The 18,167-nt window shown below is 45.4% G+C and overlaps 1 protein-coding gene across 1 annotated transcript in view; it reads left to right on the top strand.

The window, feature by feature from the left end:
- The window catches only part of MAN2A1 (mannosidase alpha class 2A member 1), a 485,077-nt gene that overhangs the window by 170,870 nt on the left and 296,040 nt on the right, over positions 1 to 18,167 (top strand).

Genomic DNA, 18,167 nt, shown 5'->3' with positions numbered 1-18,167 from the left:
GCCAGAGCCCGGGCTTGAACCTGTGCAAATGTCTGGAGAGACCTGAAAATAGCCGTGCATTGATGCTCCCCATCCAACCTCACATAGCTTGAGAGGATCTGCAGAGAAGAATGAAAGAAAATCTCCAAATCCAGATGTGCCAGATTGTATGTCATACCCAAGAAGACTTGAGGCTGTAATTGCTGCAAAAGGTGCCTCAACAAAGTACTTTGTAAAGAGACTGAATTCTTCTTTAAATGTGATATTTCAGGTTTTTTTTAAATTAATTTGCACAAATTTCTGCAAACCTGATTTTGCTTTCATTAAAGAGAATTGTGTGTAGATTGGAGGGGAAAAAAGTACATATCTGTTTTAGAATAAGGCTTTAATGTAACAAAAAATGGGAAAAAATGAAGGGGTCTGAATACTTTATGAATGCACTGTATTTATTTATTCATTTATCAATTTAAAAGCAGTTTACTGCTACTTCAAAAAGATGATTGCAGCAGTTTACAAATGCACTTAGATTGTTCCAGACACTGTTTGTTGCAAACCATTATGCTCTTAAAGTAAATTTTCAAATTCACAATTTATTATTTCTTTATATTTTTTGTAAATTAAAATCTGAAAAATGCTGCTTGCATAAGTTTTCAACCCCTTTCAGACTAGTTCTTTTACTGTGATAAGTTTTAAGTCTGGAGTAAGTTTCTACCAGTTTTGTACACTTCTTGGGAGTGATTTTTGTCTATTCTTCGTGAAAGACTTGCTTCAGGTTGTTGAGGTCGGAAGTATGATGCTTATAGACCTCAATTTTCAAATAATGCCCCATATTCTCTATTGGATTGAGATCTGGACTTGGCCACTGTAGAAATTCACCTTTTTATTCAACCACTCCTGTGTTGCTTTTACCTTGTGCTTGGGATCATTGTCCTGCTGAAAGATGAACTTTTCTCCCAAGTTTGTTTTTTTAGCAGACTGAAGCAGATTGTCTTGTAGCATGTCCCTGTATGTTTCTCTAGCCATCCATCCTTCAATTTTAACAAGATGCCCAATCCCCGCTGAGGAAAAGCATCCCCACAACATGATGCTGCCACCCCTATACATTACTGTTGGGATGCTGTTTGCTGAGGAATGGACAGTGTTAGGTTTGCGCCACACACAACGTTTTGAATTTTTGCCAAAAGCTTCATTTTGGTCTTCCATGATCGTGTGATCTTGAGTATGCATCCCAAGTTTCTGCCCAAGGTCGTGACTGATTTCCACCTCAATCAGTCCATTGTTCTGCCCACCTTTTTTCTGAGGCCTCATTCCCACCCAGGGGAATGAATGGGTGCTTCACACCTTGGACTATAAATGGGCTTTAGCTTTCTACCTGGATTGCATGGTGAGCCACAGACAGCCCACCCAGCTTTTCATGTCCTTTGACTCCAACAGGCTGGGAGTGGTGGTGGGTAAGCAGACCTTGTCCAACTGGCTGGCAGATTGCATTGCCTTCTGCTACACACACACTAAAATTCACCCGGTGTATAATTTTTATAAATATTTTTTACATATAGGTGACCCTCTATATACCAGCTTAGCACTGTTAATGATAACAATTCTGTATAGCAAACAATTTTTTCTTTCTAAAAAATTTTTTAGAGAGCAGAAGATGGTTTCATATATCGTATTTTTCGCTCCATAAGACGCACCTGACCATAAGACGCACCTAGGATTCAGAGGGGGAAAATTAAAAAAAAATAAATTGTGCTAAACCGGCTCTGCGTCTGGGAGTCTTATGGAGCAAATTAGGGGAGTGCATAGCTTTTTTTTTCTCCCCATTTTGTTTTCGGGTCTGGGGAGGGCCATTTCGGTCCACTCCCCAGATCAGAAAACTTTTCTTTCTCTGGGAACCCCTCCCCCCCAAAACCCCCCCCCCCATCCCAACCCTTTAAATTAACAACCCCCCCCCCCCTGACCCCCAAAGACCTGCCGACTTAATTTCCTGCAACCCCCCCCCCCCAAGACCTGCCGACTTAATTTCCTGCAACCCCCCACCCTCCTGACCCCCCCAAGACCTGCCGACTTAATTTCCTGCAACCCCCCCACCCTCCTGACCCCCCCAAGACCTGCCGACTTAATTTCCTGCAACCCCCCACCCTCCTGACCCCCCCAAGACCTGCCAAACGTCCCTGGTGGTCCAGCGGGGGTCCAGGAGCGGTCCGGGAACGATCTCCTGGGCGTGGGCCGTCGGCGCCATTTTGTTTACTGGCAGCCGACGGCCTTATGCCCTCACTATGTCACTGAGACCGACCGCTGCTATTGGTCGGTCTCAGTGACATAGTGAGGGCATAGGGCCGTCGGCTGCCAGTAAACAAAATGGCGCCGACGGCCCTATGCCCTCACTATGTCACTGAGACCGACCGCTGCTATTGGTCGGTCTCAGTGACATAGTGAGGGCATAGGGCCGTCGGCTGCCAGTAAACAAAATGGCGCTGACGGCCCTATGCCCTCACTATGTCACTGAGACCGACCGCTGCTATTGGTCGGTCTCAGTGACATAGTGAGGGCAAAGGGCCATCGGCGCCATTTTGTTTACTGGCAGCCGACGGCCCACGACCAGGAGATCATTCCCGGACCGCTCCTGGACCCCCGCTGGACCACCAGGGACGTTTGGCAGGTCTTGGGGAAGTCAGGAGGGTGGGGGGGGTTCAGTAAATTAAGTCGGCAGGTCTTGGGGGAGTCGGGGGGGGGGGGGGGGGTTGTTAGATTTTTGTTTGGTTTTTTTTTTATATTCGCTCCATAAGACGCACATACATTTTCCCCCCACCTTTGGGGGGAAAAAAGTGCGTCTTATGGAGCGAAAAATACGGTATTTTATAACACCATCCAGGTGTCAATGTTTTTTCCTTTAATCATTAACACACCTTCTGCCTCCAATTATTTATTTTAAATTTTTATATTAATTGCTAAGCTGGGTTACAGAACGTAAACCCTTTATTCTTAATCACGGCTTATAAAAATTCAAAAAAAGTGCTAGACACAGTAAAAAGTCTTTTAATAATGGAAAAGAAACAGTGATTAAGAATAAAGGGTTTACGTTCTGTAACCCAGCTTAGCATTTAATATAAAAATTTAAAATAAATAATTGGAGGCGGAAGGTGTGTTAATGATTAAAGGAAAAATCATTGACACCTGGATGGTGTTATAAAATATATGAAACCATCTTCTGCTCTCTAAAAAATTTTTTAGAAAGAAAAAATTGTTTGCTATACAGAATTGTTATCATTAACAGTGCTAAGCTGGTATATAGAGGGTCACCTATATGTAAAAAATATTTATAAAAATTATACACCGGGTGAATTTTAGTGTGTGGTCTTTATTATGCTCATTTGGTGAGGATCTATATTTAGTGAGATTGTCGTTCTGCTACACACAGGCAGGCCTTCAGCTGGACGACAGAGTAAAAGCTCACTCTGTGTGGGCTATGGTGACGTTGGTGGCTCACTTGAGTGCAGTCCCCGTTGTTGAAATTTGCCGAGCCGCACCTGGAGTTCTCTTCACATGTTTGTGGCCCATTACTGCTTAGACAGCGACGATCGTCAGGACAATGCTTTTGGTCAGTCTGTCCTGTGTAATCTGTTCCAGTCCTGAACCTAACTCTTCTTACTTTGTGCTCTTGTGGGGCCCAGACTGCCCCTGTTTACCTACAGCGCCACAGTTATGTTGTGTCCGTTGGCACCTTGTTTGTTTGCTGTTGGTCTCTCTAGCTGAGTGGGGCAGTCTGGAGCTTTGTACTCACCCGCATGTGAGGACTATCATCGTGCTTGTCCTAGGAGAAAGCGCAGTGCTTACTTGTAACAGGTGTTCTCATAGAATCAGCAGGATGTTAGTCCTCAGGAATCCCACCCACCTCCCCATGATGTTGGAATCACCTTCGGTTTAATTTATTTTTCGCTTGCATTTGCTGTTACGAGACTGAAGGGGGACCTCACTTAGACGTGTGGATAGTAGCAGGCTGGGCATGCTCAGTCTGCTGGTCAAAACTTCCAGAAACTTGACAAGTTTTTTGTGCCGGGCTCTGTCGGATGATGTCACCCACAGGTGAGGACAAATATCCTGCTGTCCTAGGAGCACACTGTGCTTTCTCCAGTTTGCCTCCTATTTTTAGAATCTCTATTTTTTTGGAATTCAAGACCAGAAAATTTTCTCTGTTAGGTACTGACTGCAGTCATACAGTTCTCAAGAATAAGAATAGTAGCATAGGCATCCTTACCTGATGGACCTATAATCTGAACATCTGCATATATAAAAGGTGTAAAAGTAAAAGATCGAATACCACCTCCTAGTGGAGCCAAATAAACTTTAAACAACAAAGGAGACAGTGAGGATCCCTGAGGAACACCAGCGTTTGTGCTTCCTAATTGTGAACACAAACCTTGGAAAAACACCATATGCATCCTATTCTGAAGAATACTAGAAATCCATTTTAAGTCTGTCCCTTACAGCCCCAAAGTTTGACGAGTGATCAGGTTACCATGATCCACAAGGTCAAAAGCACTTGACAAATCAAGAAATACTAACAAAACTATATATCCCTTATCCAGGGCAGGCAGCATGGAGTCCCCATCATATCCACCGTGATGGATTCCGTACTACATTCCCCCCCAAGCCAGTCTGTGCTGGATCTAACCTACTGGCTCCCTCAATAAACTCTGAGATCTGAGGTCCCCATCTCTGGTACAGGAAACCAGGGACTCTGCTTAAATCAGTCATATATAGAGAACAAATCGGTCATATATAGAAAACAAAAATTTGTGCTCATTTGTTGGAAAAAATTTTTTTTTAAACTTGTCAGTCTCTCAGAACAAGTAGGATTGGTAGTCCTCACAGAAGGGTTTCACAGATAGTGTTCTGTGTGACAGATAGTGTTCTGTGTGACAGGAGCCCTGTCACAGAACACTTTTGTCAAAGTTTCATGAACTTTGGCACACTGGGCATGCCCAGCATGCCACTAACCCTGTGGCCACACGGGGTCCGGAAAAATTCGAAGTCCATCTTTGTTATTTCACTCTCAGTGGGGTCCCCCATCACGCTTAGTCTCCTCCGATGCTTGGAAAGTGTTTTTCCTGTGGTTTGCGGTCGCTTCCCGGCAGCATATCACTCAGTGTCCGGCCACCGACTGCGCGCCACTTTTTTCAACATGGCGGCCGGGTTTAGAAAATGGCCTGAGTGTCAGAGGACTATGGCTATAACGGACCCGCACAATGTATGTGTTTTGTGCCTCAGGCCTTCCCACGACGTCCGTCGATGCCCCAGTTGCACACAAATGACCCCCAAAGGCTGGCGCACTCGACTGGAAAAGATGGAGCATTTGTTTGCCTCCAAAATGTTCTGCTCCATCGACTCCGGTACAGAGTGTACCGAGATGAGGAGGTCCATCTACCTCTGAGTCACCCCGCCAGGAAGACCGTGGAGCAGGTGACCGTACGTCACCAATGTCCACCCATTCAAAGATATCTGCATCATCGTCCTCTGTGCCGGAGAAAGATCGGCCCAAGCACTGTGGGGAAACACCACCACCGACACAGACGTGCATCCCCGCCCGGTGCCGGCACAGAACACCGCAGCGGCATAGACTTCCACCGAGCTGCCTGTGAAGAGGGCCAGGGGAGAGGAGCCCCCATCCTCCTCTGGACCCGGGACCTTGAGGTGTTCCCCTCCGATATTGGTGCTGGCTACTGAGCCTCCACAGACTTCTGTGGAGACTCCATCGACGCCTAGCCTGCCTCTTACCCCAGGCGCAGTGTTATCTAGGCCAACCTTCAGGGATGAATTGGACAGACTGGTCCAACAGACAGTGCTGAATGCCCTCTGGGGCTTCGTCGCCACCGGCGCCAGCCCCCCATACCGGCACCGGAACCGGCGCCCTCGATATTTGCACCGCTCCTCGAGTGCTTGGACACCCTCATCGGTACCCTACTGACTCAGCCCGTGCCCCGCTGGCACCAAGTCATCCATCGATGTCTCCACGGATCCCGACTCCCATTCCGGTTTCCTCTGAGGAGGAAGAGGCAGCCTCCGGCCCAGACCTTGCACGGGACCCACCGATGCCGGAACCCATTCCAGGGCCATCAGGTTTATCAGTGCCTAGGCGCACCTCATTTACCTCTGTGCCCCTGATGCCAGCACCACCTCCTTTGATACTGGTGCTGCCTCGACATCCATCGATGCCGCCCTCTTGGGCTTGGTGTTTTTCCTCCCTCTGGAGGCATGGTGGGTGAAGAGGAGACTCCCTATGATCCATGGAAGGATGCATCCTCTGACCATTCCTCACAAGCTTCTGAGGAATTTCTCTCTGAGCCTTCACCCCCGGAAGAAAGGCATCATTCTCCTCCAGAAGACCTCTCCTTTTCCAGCTTTGTGAAGGAGATGTCTGAAACTATCCCATTTCAACTGGTAATGGAGGAAGATGCTTGTCACAAAATGTTGGAGGTCTTACAATTCGTAGATGCTCCAAAAGAGGTAATGGCGATTCCAGTGCACGAAGTTCTTCTCGATCTCTTGCACCGCCTGAGGGACCATCCAGGTACTGTACCTCCAGTCAGTAGAAAAACAGTTGCCACGTACCTGGTTCAAGAAGCCCCAGGTTTTCAGAAGAGCCAATCCCCCCCCCCCCCCCCCCCCCCCCCAATTCCGTAGTGGTAGAATCAGCCCAAAAGAAGGCTAAAAGATCCCATCCACACTCCTCTGCTCCTCCTGGAAAGGAACAGAAAGCGTTGGATGCATTAGGCCGCATAGTTTTTTCAAGGGTCTATGTTAATAGCTCTTATAGCAGCATACCAACTGTACATGACCCAATATAATAGAAATCTCTGGAAGCAAGTCAAGAATTTTCAGAGACCCTGCCACAGCCGTATCAGGAGAGCTTATCCTCCATCCTACAAAAAGGATTAGAAGCTGGCAAACACGAGGTCAGAGCAGCCTACGACACTTTCGAGACAGCATCCAGAGTCTCGGCAGCGGGCATCAGTGCTAGACGCTGGACCTGGCTCAAGGCCTTGGACCTATGCCCAGAGGTGCAGGACAAATTAGCAGATCTCCCCTATACAGGACAAAACCTGTTTGGGGATAAGATCCAGGATGCAGTGGTCCAGCTTAAAAACCATCATGAAACCCTGCGTCAACTGTCACCTCAGATACCCCTTCCGTAGCCCGTAGGGGCACACGTAGGGACACTAGAAAACAATTTTATAGACCACGTAGGTACTACCCTCCTATTTCCCGTGCTTGGACAGCTCGGGCCCCTCAGAGAGGACATATGTGCCAACCAAGGACTTCTAGAGTGCAGCCAGCTCCCCAAGCTGGACCTGCAGCTGGATTATGACTCCTATCCAGAGAGCAGCAGCCCCCCCCCCCCCCCCATCCTACAGCCCAGTTCACCAGTGGGAGGCTGCCTCTGCCACTTCGCAACCAATTGGCGCCCAATTACCACAGGCCGATGGGTACTGTCCATAATAACCCACGGTTACCACCTAAAGTTTTCAGCTGTACCCCCGGACTCCCCACCCATTCCAGCATGGAGCCAGGACCATCACACACTACTTCTTGAGTCAGAACTCTCAACCCTTCTGTATGCCAGGGCTGTAGAACCGGTTCCCTCGACTCAGCAGGAGAGAGGGTTCTAAATCCCGGTATTTTCTAATCCCAAAAAAGATCGGCGGCCTCCAAAATTTTCTAGATCTTTGTGCCTTGAACAGATTTCTCCACAAAGAACTGTTCAGAATGGTGTCCCTGGGCACCATGCTCCCTCTCCTACAGCAGGGGAATTGGCTCTGCTCTCTGGAACTTCAAGACGCTTTCGCCCATATTGCAATCTTTCCTCATGGAAAATACCTACAATTTGTAGTCAAAGACACTATCAATACAAGGTACTGCCATTCGGCCTTGCCTCGGTGCCACAAATGTTCACAAAATGCCTGGCAGTCGTGGCAGCACAGTTATGCCACAAGGGTGTCCATGACGTCCCTTATCTGGACGATTGGCTCATAAACAGCCTGTCCAGGGAAAGGAGCTCTAGACTCCCTCAACCTCACCATAAGACTTCTCCACTCATTGGGATTTCTGATAAACTACCCGAAATCCCACTTGACACCATCTCTCCTTTATCGGAGCAGACCTGGACACTACGGCGGCCAAAGGGTTCCTACCCAACGACCATGCAACCATGCTGTCCAACCTCACCAGCTCGATAGGTCGTCGGCACGTGGCCTCTGGTCGCCAGCTACTCACGTTATTAGGCCATATGGTGTCAACGGTCCACGTCACCCCAGTGGCACGTCTAGCCATGAGTGACGCAATGGACCTTGAGATCTCAGTGGAACCAAGCCACTCAGCCACTCTTGTCCCTAGTCCACATAACCAACCAGCTTCGTTTATCTCTTGCCTGGTGGACACACAAGGCCAACTTGAAAAAAGGTCTTCCCTTCCAGCAATCAGCTCCTCAGGTTACCTTGACCACGGACGCCTCCGACTTAGGTTGGGGAGCCCATGTCAAAGGCCTGCAAACCCAAGGGATTTGGACAAAAGCCGAAGCAAACTGTCAGATCAACTTCTTAGAGCTTCGAGCGATGTGGTACACCTTCTATGCATTCCGGGACTGCCTGTCCAAAAGGGTTGTCTTGATTCAAACAGGCAATCAAGTAGCAATGTCGTACCTGAACAAACAAGGGGGCACAAGCTCTTACCTGCTCTGCCAAGAGGCGGCGCAGATTTGGGCCTGCGCCCTGTCACAGGCACACAGAACGTAATAGCGGACTGCTTCTGCCGTACATTCCAGCCCCACGAGTGGTCTCTGGATCCCTCTGTTGTGAGCAGGATCTTCCACGGGTGGGGTCAGCCGGACATTGACCTGTTTGTGTCCAAGCAGAACCGCAAAGTGGAATAATTCTGCTCCCTACACAGGGACTGAAGAGTACCAGCTGGGGATGTCTTCACCCACCCCTGGAACACAGCCTGCTATATGCATACTCTCCTATTCCGCTAATAAGCAAGACTCTTGTGAAACTACAACAGAATCGAGGCTCGATGATACTCACTACCCCATATTGGCCACACCAAGTCTGGTTTCCTGTTCTTCTCGACCTCTCTGTCCAGGAACCGAATGGGTTCCTGGACAGAGAGGTTGGCACGGAACCCAACCTCATTATACAGAATCATGGCAAGTTGCGCCACCCGAACTTCCATACCCTGTCTCTGACAGCCTGGATGTTGAAAGTTTGATACTACAGCTCTTCAGCCTTTCTAGTAATGTCTCTCATGTCCTAGTAGCTTCACGAAAGCCTTCTACGCGAAAGTCTTATCGCTCTAAGTGAAAGAGATTTACCTTGTGGTGCACACAAAGGCATTGATTCCTTTTCTTGTAATTCTTTATTGTTTCAAAAATAATTACAACAATAAATTAACACAAGTTTCCAGGACTGACTATAATAATACAGTCATTGATTCCTTTTCTTGCCCCATGCCACAACTCCTAGACTATCTCTGGCACCTCTTGGAATCTGGTCTCCAGACTTCCTCCATATGAGTACACTTGAGTGCCATCTCTGCTTAGCAACGAGAAATAGGGGACGCCCCCATATCGGCTCAACCCCTTGTGGGTCGCTTCATGAGAGGCTTACTACAGCTTAAGCCTCCTCTGTGCCTTCCGGTCGTGGCCTGGGACCTCAACATGGTACTTGCACGGCTCACGCATCCTCCATTTGAGCCCCTGCACTCCTGCAAACTCAGATACCTTACATGGAAAGTCATTTTCCTAGTGGATGTAATGGCTACTTGCAGGGTCAGTAAGTTGCAGGCCCTTGTTACCTACTCACCGTATACAAGGTTCCTCCATGACCAGGTGGTTCTCCACACTCATCCTAAAATCCTACCTAAGGTGGTAACTGACTTCCACTTAAACCAGTCTATTGTCGTTCCCACTTTCTTTCCAAGGCCTCACACTCACCCGGGTGAGCGAGCTCTGCATACCTTGGACTGTAAGCGTGCACTTGCCTTTTATTTAGACCGCACGACAGTCCACAGGAAGTCCACTCAACTCTTTGTTTCTTTTGACAAAAACAAACTTGGAGTTGCGGTGGGCAAGCAGACTCTCCAACTGGTTGGCAGACTGCATTGCATTCTGCTACCAGTAAGCAGGCCTTCCACTTGAGGGATGAGTGAAGGTGCACTCAGTCAGGACCATGGCAACGTCAGTAGCACACTACCGTTCAGTACCGAATGCTGTCATCTGCAGAGCCATGACGTGGAGTTCTCTCCATACCTTTGCAGCCCATTACTGTCTCGACAAGGCTGGTCGGCAAGACACAGTCTTAGGCCAGTCTGTCCTAAGGAATTTATTCCCAGTGTAAAAACCTAACTCTTCCTACCTAGGCCCGCTGTGAATTTCAGGCTGCCACTTAGTTGCCAACATCACCCTAGTTGTTGTGCCTGTTGCACATTTTTGGATGCTTGTTGAACCGCTATATTCTCAGGCAGCCTGTAGCTAGCTATTCACCCATCTGTGAGGACTACCATCCTGCTTGTCCTGGGAGAAGGCAGAATTGCTTACCTGTAACAGGTGTTCTCCCAGGACAGCAGGATGTTAGTCCTCAGAAAACCCACCCGCCACCCCGCGGAATTGGGTTCGATACAGTTTTCTTATTTTATTTTTCGCTCGTTCTTTTTTGCTACAAACGAGACTGAAGGGGGACCCCGTGTGGCCACAGGGTTACTGGCATGCTCGGTGTGTGCCAGTCAAAGTTCTAGAAACTTTGACAAAAGTGTTTCATGACAGGGCTCCATCTGATGATGTCACCCCATCTGTGAAACCCTTCTGTGAGGTCTAAGATCCTGCTGTCCTGGGAGAACACCTGTTACAGGTAAGCACCCCTGCCTTTTCTGACTATAATGTTTAAGCTTGCTTGCTTGTCTAATTAGCTATTAGTTTTCTTTAGCTAGAAGCAAAGCATATGATATGAAGTGTAAAATAACCTATACCTTTTAAAATGTTTTCTGTTAAGCTAGGTTTGGAGGTGATTTCAATGCTATTTGATGGTGTTTAATAAATAACAACTTTAGAGAATCAGCCATTAAATAAATCTGTTGATAAAAGCTGGTATATATAGTTAAGACTGAAAAATGTGCATTTGATTTCGATCTCATTAAATGATTTGTCTATTATATCGAAACATTTCTTGATACTGGTATCAATGTGTAAAGTGAATTGTTTGTGATGTAATTTCCCAATGTTTTAATCAAAATAGTTTAAAAATTTGAGCAGTTTTAACTTTGGTTTATTCATTCTTTTTAATAGATATGTTATAAACTTGTGATCTGTAATGCCAAATCTAAACCATATTTATAATAAAGGAAATTCTTGTTAGGTGGAATTTGTTGGATCCGTGATCAGAAATTGGATTGAAGCAATTTGATATAATTGAGATATGTTCAGAAACCTAATTATTGAAACTCTATTTTATTGGGTGTCTTTAATTCAGGCTTGGCTTGCAAGCCAATAAATTCTGACCAGTTTGGAAATATTTAGAATATTTGTAGTATTTGCATCGTGTCACATATACATGTTCATCGCATGCACATGTACAACTTCTCACGGCGGGATTTTTTACCCGCTGGTGAGAAGTTGTACATGTGCATGCGATGCAAAGAGCTTCTGGCTCTCAGAGAACGAGTCCAATTTCTGGAGGCTAGAGTGGCAGACCTGGAGGAGCTGAGGCAGACAGAGAGGTATATTTATTTATTTGTTTTTTTATTTATTTAACTCTTTTCTATACCGACCTTCATGGTTAATAACCATATCAGATCGGTTTATACAGAACTGGGTAAACTGTAACAAAGAACAATCATTTAACAGAAGAAGCGAAAAAGTTACATTCAATAAGGAAGGTAAACTTGGAGGCTTAGGCAGCCGGAAGGATAAGGCCAAAGAGGGCAGTTAACTATGATCATAATACAATTGAGGATTAAGGGCTTGTGCTTAATAGGTACTTAGAGGAGGTACGAAGTACCATAGTTCGTGAAGAGTGTTAGGCCAGTTAGTATGTATCAGGGGAAAGTGAGAAGGCTTGGCGGAAGAGCCAAGTCTTGAGTTTTTTCCTAAATGTTAGATGGCAGGGTTCCAGTCTGAGGTCTGTGGGGATGTTGTTCCAAATAGCTGGGCCTGCTGTGGAGAAAGCTCGGTCTTTGGTCGAGGTGAGGCGAGTGGCTTTGGTTGGAGGGGCTTGCAGAGTTCCTTTGTAGACTTCTCTAATCGGTCTGTTGGAGGTGTGGAGTTTGAAGGGGATTTCGAGGTCGAGCTGAAGGTGGTTGTGGATAGATTTGTGTATTAAGGAGAGTGATTTGTGTAGAATTCTGTAGTTAACTGGTAACCAGTGTAAGTTTCTGAGTATGGGAGAGATGTGTTTTCCCCGGCTGGTGTTGGTCAAAATTCTAGCCGCGGCGTTTTGTATCATCTGTAGCGGTTTGGTAGTAGAGCTGGGGAGTCCTCGGAGAAGAGTGTTGCAGTAGTCTATTTTGGCAAATAGCAAGATTGCAGAACTGTCCTGAAGTCGTGGAAATACAGGAGAGGTTTGAGTCTCTTTAAAACCTGGAGTTTGTAGAAGCAGTCTTTGGTTGTGGTGTGGATCATTTTCTTTAGGTTTAGGCTGTTGTCTAGTATTACCCCGAGATCTCTTACATGAGTGAGTGTGAGCTGGGTGTTAGGGTGGGTCTGTGAGGGGGAGTTATCTTGGTTGGAGGAGATGAGGAGGAGTTCGATTTAGACTGTTGAGAAGGCTGGTGATAGATTGTAGGCAGTTGTTCCAGAACGTGAGCGATGAGAACAACTATATATATATATATATATATATATATATATATATGAGACCTTCAGGGACATAGTAGCCAAGTCCCAACTTCAGACTGGCAGCCCTGGTGCTGCCTTGGAGGAAGAAGGTCTCATGATTGGAGGGCATCAACGGGTGCAGCAGGAAAGGATCCTGTAGCAAGGACCTGCTCTCCAGGTGATGCATTGTCCTTTTGCAACAAGGATATCTCCCCAAGGCCTACTGCCCAGGAGGGAAGGGTTAGGTAGGCCGTCATAGTTGGTGATTTGATTATTAGGAATGTAGATAGCTGGGTGGCTGGTGGGCGTGAGGATCGCCTGGTAACATGCCTACCTGGTGCGAAGGTGGCAGACCTCACGCGTCACCTAGATAGGATTTTAGACAGTGCTGGGGAGGAGCCGGCTGTCGTGGTACATGTGGGCACCAACAACATAGGAAAATGTGGGAGGGAGGTTCTGGAAGCCAAAGTTAGGCTCTTAGGTAGAAAGCTTAAATCCAGAACCTCCAGGGTAGTATTCTCTGAAATGCTCCCTGTTCCACGTGCAGGTCACCAGAGGCAGGCAGAGCTCCGGAGTCTCAATGCGTGGATGAGACAATAGTGCAAGGAAGAGGGATTCAGTTTTGTTAGGAACTGGGGAACCTTTTGGGGAAGGGGGAGTCTCTTCCGAAGGGATGGGCTCCACCTTAACCAGGGTGGAACCAGACAGCTGGCGCTAACCTTTAAAAAGGCGATAGAGCAGCTTTTAAACTAGAGCAAAGGGGAAAGCCGACAGTTGCTCAGCAGCGCATGGTTCGGAGAGAGGTATCTTCAAAGGATACTAATGATGCATTAGAATTAGGGCATCCCGACAGTGAGGTTCCAATAATAAGAAAAGTAGTCCAAGTGCCTTTAATTAAAAACTCACCTGAGCTAAAAGATTCCAATTTATCCATGTCAACTGAAAAGCTGAAAATAAATACAAACAAAAAACAAACTTTGAAATGTTTGTATGCTAATGCCAGAAGTCTAAGAAGTAAGATGGGAGAATTAGAATGTATAGCATTGAACGATGACATAGACTTAATTGGCATCTCAGAGACATGGTGGAAGGAGGACAACCATTGGGACAATGCTGTATAGGGGTACAAATTATATCGCAATGACAGAGAGGAGCACCCGGGAGGCAGTGTGGCGCTTTATGTCCGGGATGGCATAGAGTCCAACAGGATAAACATCCTGCATGAGACTAAATGCAAAATTGAATCTTTATGGGTAGAAATCCCTTGTGTGTCGGGGAAGACTATAGTGATAGGAGTATACTACCATCCACCTGGTCAAGATGGTGAGATGGACAGTGAAATGCTAAGAGAAATTAGGGAAGCTAACCAAATTGGTAGTGCAGTAATGGGAGACTTCAATTACCCCAGTATTGAATGGGAAAATGTATCATTGGGACATGCTAGAGAGATAACACTCCTGGATGGAATAAATGATAGCTTTATGGAGCACTTGGTTCAGGAACAGATGAGAGAAGGAGCAATTTTAGATCTAATTCTCAGTGGAGCACAGGATTTGGTGAGAGAGGTAACAGTGGTGCGGCCGCTTGACAATAGTGATCTTAATATGATCAAATTTGAATTAATGACTGGAAGAGGAACAGTATGCAAATCCACGACTCTCGTGATAAACTTTCAAAAGGGAAACTTTGATAAAATGAGAAAAATTGTTAGAAAAAACTGAAAGGAGCAGCTACAAAAGTAAAAAGTGTGCAAGAGGCGTGGTCATTGTTAAAAAAAACCAAAACAAAAGCAAAAAAAACAAAACAAAAAAAAATACCACCATAGAAGCACAGTCCAGATGTATTCCACACATTAAGAAAGGTGGAAAGAAGGCAAAACGATTACCGGCATGGTTAAAAGGGGAGGTGAAAGAAGCTATTTTAGCCAAAAGATCTTCATTCAAAAATTGGAAGAAGGATCCAACAGGAGAAAATAGGATAATGCATAAATGCTGGCAAGTTAAATGTAAGACATTGATAAGACAGGCTAAGAGAGAATTTGAAAAGAAGTTGGCCGTAGAGGCAAAAACTCACAGTAAAAACTTAAAAAAAAATATATTCGAAGCAGAAAGCCTGTGAGGGAGTCAGTTGGACCGTTAGATGATTGAGGGGTTAAAGGGGCACTTAGAAAAGATAAGGCCATCGCAGAAAGATTAAATGATTTCTTTGCTTCAGTGTTTACTGAAGAGGATGTTGGGGAGGTACCCGTAATGGAGAAGGTTTTCATGGGTAATGATTCAGATGGACTAATCAAATCATGGTGAACCTAGAAGATGTGGTAGGCCTGATTGACAAACTGAAGAGTAGTAAATCACCTGGACCGGATGGTATACACCCCAGAGTTCTGAATGAACTAAAAAATGAAATTTCAGACCTATTAGTAAAAATTTGTAACCTATCATTAAAATCAACCATTGTACCTGAAGACTGGAGGATAGCTAATGTAACCCCAATATTTAAAAAGGTTAGCCTGACTTCAGTGCCAGGAAAAATAGTGGAAAATGTTCTAAACATCAAAATCACAGAACATATAGAAAGACATGGTTTAATGGAACAAAGTCAGCATGGCTTTACCCAAGGCAAGTCTTGCCTCACAAATTTGCTTCACTTTTTTGAAGGAGTTAATAAACATGTGGATAAAGGTGAACCGGTAGATGTAGTATACTTGGATTTTCAGAAGGCGTTTGACAAAATTCCTCATGCAACGCTTCTGGGAAAAGTAAAAAGTCATGGGATAGGTGGCGATGTCCTTTCGTGGATTGCAAACCTGCTAAAAGACAGGAAACAGAGAGTCGGATTAAATGGACAATTTTCTCAGTGGAAGGGAGTGGGCAGTGGAGTGCCTCAGGGATCTGTATTGGGACCCTTACTTTTCAATATATTTATAAATGATCTGGAAAGAAATACGACGAGTGAGATAATCAAATTTGCAGATGATACAACATTGTTCAGAGTAGTTAAATCACAAGCAGATTGTGATAAATTGCAGGAAGACCTTGTGAGACTGGAAAATTGGGCATCAAAATGACAGATGAAATTTAATGTGGATAAGTGCAAGGTGATGCATATAGGGAAAAATAACCCATGCTATAGTTACACAATGTTAGGTTCCATATTAGGTGCTACAACCCAAGAAAGAGATCTAGGCATCATAGTGGATAACACATTGAAATCATTGGTTCAGTGTGCTGCGGCAGTCAAAAAAGCAAACAGAATGTTAGGAATTATTAGAAAGGAATGGTGAATAAAATGGAAAATGTCATAATGCCTCTGTATTGCTCCATGGTGAGACCGCACCTTGAATACTGTGTACATGTCTGTCGCCGCATCTCAAAAAAAGATATAGTTGTGATGGAGAAGGTACAGAGAAGGGCGACCAAAATGATGATAAAGGGAATGGAACAGCTCCCCTATGAGGAAAGACTAAAGAGGTTACGACTTTTCAGCTTGGAGAAGAGAAGGCTGAGGAGGGATATGATAGAGGTGTTTAAAATCATGAGAGGTCTAGAACGGGTAAATGTGAATCGGTTATTTACTCTTTCGGATAATAAAAGGACTAGGGGGCACTCTATGAAGTTAGCATGTAGCACATTTAAAACTAATTGGAGAAAGTTCTTTTTCACTCAACGCACAATTAAACTCTGGAATTTGTTGCCAGAGGATGTGGTTAGTGCAGTTAGTGTAGCTGGGTTTAAAAAAGGATTGGATAAGTTCTTGGAGGAGAAGTCCATTACCTGCTTTTAATTAAGGTGACTTAGAAAATCGCCACTGCTATTACTAGCAGCAGTAACATGGAACAGACTTAGTTTTTGGGAAATTGCCAGGTTATTATGGCCTGGATTGGCCACTGTTGGAAACAGAATGCTGGGCTTGATGGACCTTTGGTCTGACCCAGTATGACATGTTCTTATGTTCATCTTAGGAAGATGGCGGTATTTTAAGAACGAGCATTTTCTTACCATGTCTTTTGTGATTGCTTGAATTGTATGCATTCAATGTTTGTTTACATGCTGGGCAAGTCACTTTAACTGTCTTGATTATCCACAGAAAACAGAAGTAACTGTCATTTTGCAATGAGGAGAGCTTATGAGAAGCCTCTTTGTATGTGAGAAGTTTTAGACAGGATAAGGAAAAATTGTTTATCAAAAGTTATGTCATCTGTGTTCTTCCCCCATGTGAAGACTGTCTTCGATCCAGTTTTTTTATATATAATTGTATGTTACTGTACTTTACATAGTAATATGAAGTAGGGATTTTACTCTGAAGAAGCTTTAAGCGAAACATGTTGGGTGATGGTCCTTTGACGTTTTTTTTTTTGTCCTGTAGGTGATGCATGTTTTTGAAAAAAAAAATTTTATTGGTGATGCTGTATAGTGGATACATTCTTTTGAAATAGATATTTAAAGACTGTGTATATAGTTATAGTTATAGATATTTAAAGACTGTGTGTGTGTATGTGTATATATATATATATATATATTTGTTACATTTAGGCAGTGGTCCGGTGTAGTGAACACCACCTTCAGGAGTGACTCCAGGTGGAGAGAGACAGGGATAGCTGGAAGGTCCCTGATGATGGCTGGGAAGGAATGTGATGCGGCAGGAGTGTATGGAGCTGGGTGATGGCTGAAATATATGGAACAGAATACTGGCTGGGAACAAAGTCAAGGTCCAGGCAGGGTCAAGGCAGGCGGCAGGCAACAGAGTCAAAGCCCAGGCAGGGTCAACAGAACCTTATCGCAAGACAGAGAGCCCGAAGGCCACACACACACGACAAGGCAGAGAGCCCGAAGGCCACACACACACACACACACAAGGCAGAGAGCCCGAAGGCTACACACACACACACACACGACAAGGCAGAGAGCCCGAAGGCCACACACACACACACGGCAAGGCAGGGGGCCCGAAGGCCACGCGCACACGGCAAGATAGGGAAGGCTAGAGCAGGGAGCCCAAACGAGCTCGATGCGAAGCTCTGGAGTCTTGGGTAGGCAGGGTTATAAAGGAGCATCCAGGGCATAGAGCAGATGGATTGGGCCAGCCAGGAGAGCCTGCTCTAGAAGGACCCCTGGTGGTGAGGCGGTTGCACAGCAGCCATAGCTGTAACATAATTGTTTGCTATATTGTTTTGTGGATTGCTGTTGTGCCACTTAATTTAAGTGTTCCAAAAAATGAAATAGCAATTTGCATTATTCAGCTATAACATGTAGATTCCTTTTCATTTAACTTCTGTTGCAATTGTATTTTTATTTTTCTGGTTTTTTTTTTTTTTGTCTGACATTGGGAT

This window comes from Rhinatrema bivittatum, chromosome 1 (assembly GCF_901001135.1).
Source record: "Rhinatrema bivittatum chromosome 1, aRhiBiv1.1, whole genome shotgun sequence".
Classification (NCBI taxonomy): Eukaryota; Metazoa; Chordata; class Amphibia; order Gymnophiona; family Rhinatrematidae; genus Rhinatrema; species Rhinatrema bivittatum.
Note: the sequence above shows the minus strand (reverse complement) of the source record. Positions and strands in the feature narration are given on the sequence as shown.